The following is a 7,442-nucleotide window of genomic DNA, read 5'->3' on the forward strand; positions in this document are numbered from 1 at the left end:
TTAGGGATAGGGGCTAGGGTTGGGGTTAGGGATAAGGGCTGGATTTTAACCTCCCATGAAACCATAATTAGCCCCACAAAAAAGGTCCAAAAACAAATATTTTTAAATTAAGTGAAAAATTATTATTACTGTAATGATTACAGCAGGGTATTAGTTTCTATTTCCATTATCAGATTTATAGTGTCCCTGCTGTGATTTAGGGTAGGAACACATCATCAGTAATGAACCTTGAGATCATAGGGTGTTTCGGCCATTATCACTAGACACCCTCACCCAAGGACGGCCCCGCCAGAGTTGATCAAGCTCCGGGGTGTGTTCCTCTATTTTAAATCCAATTCAATTGATCTCCTTCAATTCTTCTGTTATCCAAGTCCATTGTAAGCAATTGTACACTTAGTGAAAAAAACATCCATGTAATACCCCATTTGGAAATTGTATTTTAAATTTGTCCTATTTTATGTTTAAACTATGACATGTGAAGTTCATTGTCCAACAAGGTCCCATAAAAATCATTCCATGCTTAGATAGATTTTTGCCATTTTCTCCCGTTTCATTGTCATCTTGCTTTTTAGTGAAATGTCTCCCTCTATTGGTGACCTTTCGGGATTACCCCAGAGGCTAATGGAGTTTATGCAAGACCATCGACCTGCTTTTTTCAAACCCAGTCTTTAGTACCTGTTTTTCACTCCCAAGGGAGCTGAAATTGTCAGTCCGACCTTGTGTCCTGTCCAGAAGTTTTTACATCAAACATACGGTATTTCATTATATACCATTTAAGTGGTACCCATTATACACCTTCTATGAAGTAAAGTATTACCTCCCTCCCTAACTGATTTTCATCCTCAGTTTTGTATATGTTTTATGCTCAGATGTATAAAAGGTACTCACCTTCAGCCGAGGGCAGTTGCCGTAGGATGAATCGTTCTCAATTGTAACTAGTATGTTGCTACAGGAGCGATTATCCCCAAAAGATGTCGCTAAAGAACATAAGTTAGGTTTTAGGCAGGTGTAGGGCCAGCTGAGAGAGAGAGAGAGAGAGACAGAGAGACAGGGAGAGAGAGAGAGACAGGGAGAGAGAGAGAGAGAGAAAGAGCAAGAGAGAGAGAAAGAGCAAGAGAGAGAGAGAGAGCAAGAGAGAGAGGGAGAAAGAGAGAGAGAAAGAGAGAGAGAGAGAGAGAAAAAAACGAGAGAGAGAACAAAGTTATTACCAGAAAAAAGGAGAGAACGAGAGAAACAAAACGAGAAAAAATCAAAAAATGAATGGAGATCAAATTAGGGTAATGTACAGTGGATAAGAAGAGAAAGAGAGAAAAAAAGACATAGGGAAAGGCCAAGAGAGAAAGGGAAAGAGAACGAAGGAAAGAAAGAGATAAGGCAAAAGTCAGAAAGAAAGAGAAAGTTGGAAAAGTACCAGTGCTACATTACACCGCAAAGCCCCTGGTATTCAAAACTGCATAAGAAATACACCAGAACAGACTGCATGTACTTACCAATCTGGATGAGGATGGTTTGTCCTAACCACCGAGACGACAAATCCCTGGAGGTCATTCTTATCAGTACCATTTAAAATTACGGTGTCAAACTCTTATAATCTTTCTTCAAATAAACCCTCGGGTTTTAATCTCTAATATCACCTTTAGTTATTAAATCCAAATTCTCAGAATCCCATCCATTTATACCAACGATTTAAAGCCTTATTTTAAAACGGAATATGCAGTGTGTTCTGGGTAATTTCCACGAACTCCCCTCTAACTCCTCCCTAACCTGAGAGCCCCAATTATGCAAATTTCTCCATATCAAACGGTTTGCCAATTAAGAAACGATTTGACCCTAATGTGATTTTCTTTCAACCATTTTGTTATTTCCAAATCAAAGTTCCTAAGAGAAACAAAATTTCCATGTTAATGTTTTATAATGACCAATAAATCAAATTCCATCATAATGTGATTTTCTTTCCATCAGAAATCCCTAACAATTCGTAGTTCTTTTAAGAGAACTATGAATTCCATATTGTATAAAAATTACCTTATAATCACATACTTTCTAAAGGCCATTAAGACTTTCCAGTTTTATGGCTATTTGTCCATAAGTGTTACTTTTTATATTCATTTGGAGTCCATATATTGAACCCTACCGCCATCCAGTGGTCAACCTGAGAAATCGTTCAAATTAAACCAATCTCTCCAGCCTACAGAAGGAGTCAAAAAACGAGTTAGTTAGAAGAAAGTTCCAAAGTTTATTAATTAAATCCTTGAGTACAAATTTATTTTAGGGTTAGGGTTAGGGTTAGGGGTTAGGGTTAGGGTTAGGGTTAGGGTTAGGGTTTAGGGTTAGGGGTTAGGGGTTAGGGTTAGGGTTAGGGTTAGGGTTAGGGTTAGGGTTAGGGTTAGGAAGAAGGGACTGAACCCTTCCCCTCGCAGGATAGGGGGAATATCCCCCCCTCCTGGAGCGGAAGGAAGGTGCACGGTCCTTCCATCCACGGCCTCTCTCAGGGCCATAGTCCCTGTCTTGTTGTACAGGTCGACGGCGTCCATAACGGACTACTGTCCACCCACCGTCCATTGTTTGTGTTTGTGTATCTGTTTGTGTTGTGCGTAAATGTATGTTGTGTGTGTGTGTCTAGGGTTTAATATGTATAATAACTCAATAATCAGACTTATTTACTATCATAGGAGTCGCCTTTGTTATATAAGTAATAAGCCCCCCCCACACATAAAACACACAATCCTTAAAAGAGAAATAAAATTATAATAAAAATAATTTTTTTGAAAAATTTGAAAATTTAAACAAAAATATCAATTTGTAATCAAAATATCAATAATAGTGTGCCAAAACGACGTTTCGGCTCATCCAGAGCCTTCTTCAGGTAAATGGCACAATGAAAATGCAATTAAGCTCTTCCTGGCGAGAGATGTTGTCTCTGCAACGACCAAACTCCAACTGAGCAGCAGCTGTGAGTCTGCGATCATTTAAACTTGAAACCAGCCCGCCCCCAACTCAAATTGAACCCGCCCACTCCATGTACAATGAAAAAGCAAACCTCATGAAATAACCTTGTAAATATCCAACCCTATTAGTTTATACACTTATGTACACTTAATATTTAACTTTAAAGTACATATATATCCCCACAAATGTACTGTACATATTTACAACTCTTTAATTATGTATACATTATATTTTAATCGTATAAACCTATTTTAACATCATGAATTAACTGTCCATTTTAACATCCCACTAATTATGCACCTATGATAATTTCATCTTGTTTAACACCATGAAATTGTGTTATTAGCGTGTAATACAACACATATATGTCTAAATACAACATTAACCCCATATACAGTTTTCATACTTACTGTATACATGTAATTCACATCCCGTTAGGGTTGGGGGTTAGGGTTGGGGTTAGGGTTAGGGTTAGGGTTAGGGGGTTAGGGTTAGGGTTAGGGGTTAGGGTTAGGGTTAGGGTTGGGGTTGGGGTTAGGGTTAGGGGGTTGGGGTTAGGGTTAGGGGGTTAGGGTTAGGGGGTTAGGGTTAGGGGTTAGGGGTTAGGGTTGGGGTTAGGGTTAGGGGTTAGGGTTAGGGTTAGGGTTAGGGTTAGGGGTTAGGGGTTAGGGTTAGGGTTAGGGTTAGGGTTAGTGGGTTAGGGTTAGGGTTAGGGTTAGGGTTAAGGTTAGTGGGTTAGGGTTAGGGTTAAGGTTAGTGGGTTAGGGTTAGGGTTAGTGGGTTAGGGTTAGGGTTAGTGGGTTAGGGTTAGGGTTAGGGTTGGGGTTGGGGTTGGGGTTGGGGTTAGGGTTGGGGTTAGGGTTAGGGTTAGGGTTAGGGTTAGGGTTGGGGTTGGGGTTGGGGTTGGGGTTGGGGTTGGGGTTGGGGTTGGGGTTAGGGTTAGGGTTAGGGTTAGGGTTAGGGTTAGGTTTTTGGAAAGGGGTTAACTCCCGAGTACCTCCCGCCTCATCATTAGACTGGACGGTTGTCAAGGTACCCTAGGGCAAGGCACTGGCCGGCGCTCGTTATTCTGCAACTCTTGTGCTTATGTCTCACCTCGGTTTCATAAAAATTCTTAATAACCAAAATGTGTTTGGCTCTTGTTGAACCTGTACTCTTCATAATCATTTCCCTTTTTGAGAAACCCATCCAATAATCCCTACCAAACGGTATCAAAGCCAAGTTCTCCACGGTTATTATTCGAGGTGTTACCCACTGTGATTGGATTAGCTGGAGTTAGGCCTTTAGGATTTAGGGCTATGAAATTAATCAGGGTTTCTATAACTCCCTCCACTGGTTGGGTTATCATTTCCCTTTTTGAGAAACCCATCCAATAATCCCTACCAAACGGTATCAAAGCCAAGTTCTCCACGGTCGTCCGTCTAGCTAAGGTTATTATTCGAGGTGTCACACACTGTGATTGGATTAGCTGGAGTTAGGCCTTTAGGATTTAGGGCTATGAAATTAATCAGGGTTTCTATAACTCCCTCCACTGGTTGGGTTTATGGTTTAGACCAAAGCAGGATTTATATAGGACCCACCATGGTTGAGGTTAGGTTTTCAGACCGGGATAGGGTGTACACAGAAACCGAAAACAGGGCTCGCACCAGACTCAACGTGGTTGAGGTTAGGCATTTGTGCTGGGGAAAGTTGAACACCATACCTGAGACAGGTTGGGGTTAGGGTTAGGGTTGGGGTTAGGGCTAGGGTTAGGGCTGGGGCTAGGGTTGAGGTTAGGGCTGGGGCTAGGGTTGGGGTTAGGGCTGGGGTTAGGGTTAGGGCCAGGGCTGGGGTTAAGGTTGAGGTTAGGGTTGGGGTTAGGGTTAAGGTTAGGGTTGAGGTTAGGGTTGGGGTTAGGGTTAGGGTTGGGGCTAGGGCTGGGGCTAGGGCTGGGGCTAGGGTTGAGGTTAGGGCTGGGGCTAGGGCTGGGGTTAGGGCTGGGGTTAGGGCCAGGGCTGGGGTTAAGGTTGAGGTTAGGGTTGGGGTTAGGGTTAAGGTTAGGGTTGAGGTTAGGGCTGGGGTTAGGGTTGGGGTTAGGGCTGGGGTTAGGGTTAGGGCCAGGGTTGGGGTTAGGGTTGAGGTTAAGGTTGGGGTTAGGGTTGGGGCTAGGGCTGAGGCTAGGGTCGGGGCTAGGGTTGGGGTCAGGGTTGAGGTTAGGGTTAGGGATAAGGGCTGGATTTTAACCTCCCATGAAACCATAATTAGCCCCACAAAAAAGGTCCAAAAACAAGTATTTTTAAATTAAGTGAAAAATTATTATTACTGTAATGATTACAGCAGGGTATAGGGTTAGGGTTAGGGTTAGGGTTAGGGTTAGGGGTTAGGGTTAGGGTTAGGGTTAGGGTTAGGGTTAGGGTTAGGGGTTAGGGTTAGGGTTAGGGTTAGGGTTAGGGTTAGGGTTAGGGTTAGGGTTAGGGTTAGGGTTAGGGTTAGGGTTAGGGTTAGGGTTTAGGGTTTAGGGTTAGGGTTAGGGTTAGGGTTAGGGTTAGGGTTAGGGTTAGGGTTAGGGTTAGGGTTAGGGTTAGGGTTAGGGTTAGGGTTAGGGTTAGGGTTTAGGGTTAGGGTTAGGGTTAGGGTTAGGGTTTAGGGTTAGGGTTAGGGTTAGGGTTAGGGTTAGGGTTAGGGTTAGGGTTAGGGTTAGGGTTAGGGTTAGGGTTAGGGTTAGGGTTTAGGGTTAGGGTTAGGGTTAGGGTTAGGGTTAGGGTTAGGGTTAGGGTTAGGGTTTAGGGTTAGGGTTAGGGTTAGGGTTAGGGTTAGGGTTAGGGTTAGGGTTAGGGTTAGGGTTAGGGTTAGGGTTAGGGTTAGGGTTAGGGTTAGGGTTAGGGTTAGGGTTAGGGTTAGGGGTTAGGGTTAGGGTTAGGGTTAGGGTTAGGGTTAGGGTTAGGGTTAGGGTTAGGTTTTTGGAAAGGGGTTAACTCCCGAGTACCTCCCGCCTCATCATTAGACTGGACGGTTGTCAAGGTACCCTAGGGCAGGGTTAGGGTTAGGGTTAGGGTTAGGGTTAGGGTTAGGGTTAGGGTTAGGGTTAGGGTTAGGGTTAGGGTTAGGGTTAGGGTTAGGGTTAGGGTTAGGGTTAGGGTTTAGGGTTAGGGTTTAGGGTTAGGGTTAGGGTTAGGGTTAGGGTTAGGGTTAGGGTTAGGGTTAGGGTTAGGGTTAGTGGGTTAGGGTTAGGGTTAGGGTTAGGGTTAGGGTTAGGGTTAGGGTTAGGGTTAGGGTTAGGGTTAGGGTTAGGGTTAGGGTTAGGGTTAGGGTTAGGGTTAGGGTTAGGGTTAGGGTTAGGGTTAGGGTTAGGGTTAGGGTTAGGGTTAGGGTTAGGGTTAGGGTTAGGGTTAGGGTTAGGGTTAGGGTTAGGGTTAGGGTTAGGGTTAGGGTTAGGGTTAGGGTTAGGGTTAGGGTTAGGGTTAGGGTTAGGGTTAGGGTTAGGGTTAGGGTTAGGGTTAGGGTTAGGGTTAGGGTTAGGGTTAGGGTTAGGGTTAGGGTTAGGGTTAGGGTTAGGGTTAGGGTTAGGGTTAGGGTTAGGGTTAGGGTTAGGGTTAGGGTTAGGGTTAGGGTTAGGGTTAGGGTTAGGGTTAGGGTTAGGGTTAGGGTTAGGGTTAGGGTTAGGGTTAGGGTTAGGGTTAGGGTTAGGGTTAGGGTTAGGGTTAGGGTTAGGGTTAGGGTTAGGGTTAGGGTTAGGGTTAGGGTTAGGGTTAGGGTTAGGGTTAGGGTTAGGGTTAGGGTTAGGGTTAGGGTTAGGGTTAGGGTTAGGGTTAGGGTTAGGGTTAGGGTTAGGGTTAGGGTTAGGGTTAGGGTTAGGGTTAGGGTTAGGGTTAGGGTTAGGGTTAGGGTTAGGGTTAGGGTTAGGGTTAGGGTTAGGGTTAGGGTTAGGGTTAGGGTTAGGGTTAGGGTTAGGGTTAGGGTTAGGGTTAGGGTTAGGGTTAGGGTTAGGGTTAGGGTTAGGGTTAGGGTTAGGGTTAGGGTTAGGGTTAGGGTTAGGGTTAGGGTTAGGGTTAGGGTTAGGGTTAGGGTTAGGGTTAGGGTTAGGGTTAGGGTTAGGGTTAGGGTTAGGGTTAGGGTTAGGGTTAGGGTTAGGGTTAGGGTTAGGGTTAGGGTTAGGGTTAGGGTTAGGGTTAGGGTTAGGGTTAGGGTTAGGGTTAGGGTTAGGGTTAGGGTTAGGGTTAGGGTTAGGGTTAGGGTTAGGGTTAGGGTTAGGGTTAGGGTTAGGGTTAGGGTTAGGGTTAGGGTTAGGGTTAGGGTTAGGGTTAGGGTTAGGGTTAGGGTTAGGGTTAGGGTTAGGGTTAGGGTTAGGGTTAGGGTTAGGGTTAGGGTTAGGGTTAGGGTTAGGGTTAGGGTTAGGGTTAGGGTTAGGGTTAGGGTTAGGGTTAGGGTTAGGGTTAGGGTTAGGGTTAGGGTTAGGGTTAGGGTTAGGGTTAGGGTTAGGGTTAGGGTTAGGGTTAGGGTTAGGGTTAGGGTTA

The sequence above is a fragment of the Leptonotus elevatus genome, chromosome 6 (genome assembly GCF_054856555.1).
Source record: "Leptonotus elevatus isolate MCC_2025b chromosome 6, RoL_Lele_1.0, whole genome shotgun sequence".
Lineage (NCBI taxonomy): Eukaryota > Metazoa > Chordata > Actinopteri > Syngnathiformes > Syngnathidae > Leptonotus > Leptonotus elevatus.